The following is a 6,000-nucleotide window of genomic DNA, read 5'->3' on the forward strand; positions in this document are numbered from 1 at the left end:
TGAGTCACAGGCGGAGTGATATCAAAAGCAGAACCAGCAGTACACACAGCAGTACCAGCCAGCAGTACCAGCCTGAGCCAGCAGTACCCGCAGCAGTACCTGCCTGAGCCAGCAGTACCAGTCAGCAGTACTAGCCAGTAGTACCAGCCTGAGCCAGCAGTACCAGCCAGCAGTACCCACAGCACAGAACCAGCCTGAGCCAGCAGTACCCAGAGCAATACCAGCCTGAGCCAGCAGTACCCACAGCAGTACCTGCCTGAGCCAGCAGTACCAGCCAGCAGTACTAGCCAATAGTACCAGCCTGAGCCAGCAGTACCAGCCAGAAGTACCCACAGCACAGTACAAGCCTGAGCCAGCAGTACCCACAGCAATACCAGCCAGCAGTACCAGCCTGAGCCAGCAGTACCCACAGCAGTACCTGCCTGAGACAGCTTTACCAGCCAGCAGTACTAGCCAGTAGTACCAGCCTGAGCCAGCAGTACCAGCCAGCAGTACCCACAGCACAGTACAAGCCTGAGTCAGCAGTACCCACAGCAGTACCAGCCTGAGCCAGCAGTACCCACAGCAGTATCAGCCAGCAGTAACCAGAGCAGTACCAGCCAGCAGTACCCACAGCACAGTACAAGCCAGCAGTACCAGCCTGAGCCAGCAGTACCCACAGCAATACCAGCCAGCAGTAACAGCCTGAGCCAGCAGTACCCACAGCAGTACCTGCCTTAGCCAGCAGTACCAGCCAGCAGTACTAGCCAGTAGTACAAGCCTGAGCCAGCAGTACCAGCCAGCAGTACCCACAGCACAATACAAGCCTGAGTCAGTAGTACCCACAGCAGTACCAGCCTGAGCCAGCAGTACCCACAGCAGTATCAGCCAGCAGTAACCAGAGCAGTACCAGCCAGCAGTACCCACAGCACAGTACAAGCCAGCAGTACCAGCCAGCAGTGCCAGCCAGCTGTACCCACCAGCAGTACCAGCCAGCTATACCCACCAGCAGTACCAACCAGCAGTACCCATCAGCAGTTCTTTTCAAAACTTACCACCACAAAGGGTCGACTGACGGACGCAAACCTGGAAAACCAGTTGCAAGTAGCAACATCATCAATACCAGCTAACATCACACACCTCACCAAACAGAAGCAGTTGCAGTCATCACTTTAGGGGTGAGTTAATTAAATGTTTGACCAAATATAACAGGCACATTTTTAAATTGATAATTTTGTACGGCCCCCTAAGGATTTTATAAATACCCAAATGGCCCTTGGCAGAAAAAAGGTTCCCCACTCATGACCTAAACTGACAGGCCGGGCAAGGAGAGCATTCATCAGAGAAGCAGCCAAGAGGCCCATGGGAACTCTGGAGGAGCTGTTCAATCCATCATCTGAAAATGGAGAGATTATGGCCTCTCGAGGATTGACCACAAATTCTCAATGGGATTAAGGTTTGGGGAGTTTCTTGGCCATGGACCCAAAAAAAGATCGAAAAACACAGAAGCAGCAGACTTTAAATAATTATTATTTGTGTCATTCTCAAAACTTTTGGCCACAGTTAGACACATTATGATATTATCTCGCAGGAGGACAGGCTTTTTTTTTTTTATTCCAGCATTTACTACCACTTTAAGGAGAGAGAGAGAGAGAAAGAGAGAGAGGGAGAGGGAGAGAGAGAGAGAGAGAGAGAGAAGGAAAGAGAAAGGAAAAAAGAGAGGGTGAGAAAAAGAGAGAAAGTCAGTGTGAGAGAAAAAAGCAAAGGAAGGAGAGAGAAAGAGAAAAAGAAAAAAGAGAGAGAGAGAGGAAAAACAGAGGCAGAGAGAAAGAGATTTTGCATCCAAATCGCACCCTGGCTATATGCACCGCCTGCAGGTGTCAAGGTTAAGTTAACGACACCCATAAATCGGTTCACAAGACGCAGTGCGATTGGCAGAATCAAGTGAATACCCATGCAAGCCGATCTTGGTGCGGCCAAAAAAGGGTCCTGCCTGATTTTGGTGCTGGTTCGGCACGATTTAAACCATACAGAATAATGTCTGAAATCACACGGGATCCACATGCGATTTTGAACAGGATCGCATGTGGTTCCCGCACTGCATAGTGTTATCTGGCACTTAAGGAGAGAAAGAGTGAAGGAGAAGAGAGTAAAAGAGAGAGAAGCATCGTGGGAGAAAGAGAGAAAGTGAGTGTGGGAGAGAAAAATGTAGGAAAAGAAGAATGAGAGAGAGAAAAGAAAAAAGAGGTAGAAAGGAAGTGAAAGAAGGTGAGAGAGAAGGAAGAGAAATAGAGGGAAAGTGAGAAATAAGAGAAAAAGAGAGAAAAGAAAGAAAGCAGGAGAGAAATAGGGAAAGTAAAGGAGAGTGAAAGTGATAGAGGGAGAGGGAGACAAAACAGGGAAAGAGAGGAAAGAGTGAAGGAGAAAAAGAGAGAGAAAGAAATAGAGAGGAGAAAATAGGATAGTGAATAAGTAAAGGAGGGGATGAGAGGAGAATGGGAGAGAGAGAAGGGAAATGAGAGACAGGAGACAGATTTATGAAGACAGATGAAAAAAATATATAGATAAGTCTATCTATCTATCTATCTATCTATCTATCTATCTATCTATCTATCTATCTATCTATCTATCTATCTATCTATCTATCTATCTATCTATCTATCTATCTATCTATCTATCTATCTATCTATCTATCTATCTCATTCTATCCCATTCTATCTATCTATCTATCTATCTATCTATCTATCTATCTATCTATCTATCTATCTATGTACAGTATATCATTCTATCTATCTATCTATCTATCTATCTATCTATCTATCTATCTATCTATCTATCTATCTATCTATCTATCTATCTATCTATCTATCTATCTATCTATCTATCTATCTATCTATCTATCTATCTATCTATCTCATTTTATCCCATTCTATCTATCTATCTATCTATCTATCTATCTATCTATCTATCTATCTATCTATCTATCTATCTATCTATGTACAGTATATCATTCTATCTATCTATCTATCTATCTATCTATCTATCTATCTATCTATCTATCTATCTATCTATCTATCTATCTATCTATCTATCTATCTATCTATCTCATTCTATCCCATTCTATCTATCTATCTATCTATCTATCTATCTATCTATCTATCTATCTATCTATCTATCTATCTATCTATCTATCTATCTATCTATCTATCTATCTATCTATCTATCTATCTATCTATCTATCTATCTATCTATCTATCTCATTTTATCCCATTCTATCTATCTATCTATCTATCTATCTATCTATCTATCTATCTATCTATCTATCTATCTATCTATCTATCTATCTATCTATCTATCTATCCCATTCTATCTATCTATATATCTATCTATCTATCTATCTATCTATCTATCTATCTATCTATCTATCTATCTATCTATCTATCTATCTATCTATCTATCTATCTATCTCATTCTATCCCATTCTATCTATCTATCTATCTATCTATCTATCTATCTATCTATCTATCTATCTATCTATCTATCTATCTATCTATCTATCTATCTATCTATCTATCTATCTATCTATGTACAGTATATCATTCTATCTATCTATCTATCTATCTATCTATCTATCTATCTATCTATCTATCTATCTATCTATCTATCTATCTATCTATCTATCTATCTCATTCTATCTATCTATCTATCTATCTATCTATCTATCTATCTATCTATCTATCTATCTATCTATCTATCTATCTATCTATCTATCTATCTATCTATCTATCTATCTATCTATCTATCTATCTATCTATCTATCATTCTATCTATCTATCTATCTATCTATCTATCTATCTATCTATCTATCTATCTATCTATCTATCTATCTATCTATCTATCTATCTATCTATCTATCTATCTATCTATCTATCTATCTATCTATCTATCTATCTATCTATCTATCTATTCTATGAGCCTGAACCTTGATGCCATCCTTGTACCCGAGCTCTGAGCTGTGGCTCCCATTGTTACTCTTCATGGTACGTGTTAGATATAGTTGTATCTGGATGGAATGAGATCACGTTTACTGGTGGAAATTTAATGTCAGGACGTCGATGTACGAACCCAACCACAGTGCAGGAAAGTCAATAGTCGATGACTGTGATGGGTCACTCCCCACCTAACTGATATTTCAATTTAAGACACTTCTAAGCACAGTCTTCTTCTATTTCTCCCATGGACTCTGTTGGAGAGACCTACCACCATATCTCTAGATGTCTTGGAGCCTCACTCCTCCTGCTGTATTCTCCATAAAAGACATATTTAAAGACAAATCCAATGTAAACCCTACAACCCCTTCCTGGTTATGGCTGTTGAAGGTGGACGGAGCTGAGAACTCATCACCCCCTGTGGTCCAGTGGGGGTGACCCAACTCATCAGCCTCCACCGAAATCTGAAATATCAGTTTTAAATGGTTTAAAAACTTACACTAAACCTAAACGGTTGCCGATATCTCCGAATACTGCTGGCTGCCCGACTGTCATGCTGATCCATTGGCTTCGATACTTGAAGGGGGTCTGCATTTTTTTGGGGCCGATGGCAGTTTCAGAAGGAGATCATGGTCGCGTGCAATGACCGGTACACTTTAAGCATGCCTATTATTATCAGATGGGGACCCTTCTGCCAACCTGACGATTGCGGCACCACCGAAGACTGCTGCGGTCTTCCAGCTGCCATGCTTATGGCAGAAAGGGAACAATCCTTCAAATTACCCAACACACTGGGAAATCTCTAGCTCAGTAATGAGTCATGCCCATATGTTTTGGTCTAATAGCTTAAAACGTGCGTCAAAATGTTGCAAACAGCGCGTCAGTCGATCTCTTGCTATCTCCCAATCGTTGGGTCCAACGGCCGATCGGGAATAACCCTTAAGACATTCTCATCGATTGCAAATTGCAAACCAGCCTTAGACCAAGAATAAAGCAGGCAGACGGCAAAAACCAAACTGAGCGCTTATTCGCCAAGGCAAAGCGCAGCAACCCATCACTGCGAAGATGGCGCTAATCCGGATCCCAGACCATTACACAGATCTGCCAGTGAATTATGAAAAAAATTGGTCGGTTTGGCTGATTTGTAAATCGGTTATCCCGTCGTCGCCAGCGATGGGTTGCTGACCTTGGCGCAGCATTTTGGCGCTGTTTTTTTGGGTGATTCTGCGTAGATGGAAGGAAAATTGTAGGGGAAGAAGGAGCTTACCTCTTCGAGTCCTGCCTAGCGTCACATCGGTGAGTGCCAGTCCTGGAGGAGGACTGCGAGCCGAGCATTTCCAAGGATACTGGCAGAGCAGGCGAGATGTGAAGGAGAGCCAGGAGCAGGAGGGGACGGAGAGCCTGACGAGGGAGGTGTGCCGCTTATCTCTCTGCATATGTATGGGCGCAGTGCACACTCCATAGAGATCTGATAATCCTCTCACCGGGGAGAGGGATCCATAGTCAGGATAGTAGGAAATCCCAATCTTTATTCTGATCTTTATTGATGACAAGGAGGCTCAGTAAAGCAGCACAGCATCCAGAAAACAGTACTACATAGTCAGCACTTTTTATTGGCCCCTGAGCACAAGAGCTTACAATCTAATACCCCAACGGGAGCCCTAAAATCACAATCATTTCTCAGAGAAGTCTAATGAAGTAGATGTAAACCCGATCACTTAAATCTCATGGAAGCTTTAAAGTCCAACTCTGGGATCTACATTACCCACTTCTGGACCGGAAGGATTTGCCCCCTTAAGCTGGCCATACACTAGCCGAAATATCGGGCAAACTCATTTTCGAAAAACGAAAAATCGGCCGTGAGAGCAGACGATCGTGGCATCATGTAATGACCGAATTTCGAATGATAAATCGTTCAATGGACATAAATTATTCAGTTTTTCGTTCAGTTTGTCACATATGCGCAGTGCAAACAGGTCGGCCGAGAAACCCATTAACCTTCCAATTTATCGTTCGTTTATTGTTCGGCCGA

General features: G+C 42.5%; 1 protein-coding gene across 1 annotated transcript in view; it reads right to left on the reverse strand.

Annotated features, from left to right (window-relative positions):
• GPR142 (G protein-coupled receptor 142) overlaps positions 1-5,562 on the reverse strand; it is a 51,698-nt gene extending 46,136 nt beyond the window's left edge. Inside the window, exon 1 of the mRNA XM_082272523.1 lies at positions 5,236-5,562. The gene's annotated coding sequence lies outside the window, so the exon portion shown is untranslated. The remainder of the gene's footprint in view (positions 1-5,235) is intronic.
• Between the last annotated feature and the right edge of the window lie 438 nt (positions 5,563-6,000).

The sequence above is a fragment of the Pelophylax lessonae genome, assembly GCF_965119305.1.
Source record: "Pelophylax lessonae genome assembly, chromosome: 11".
Lineage (NCBI taxonomy): Eukaryota > Metazoa > Chordata > Amphibia > Anura > Ranidae > Pelophylax > Pelophylax lessonae.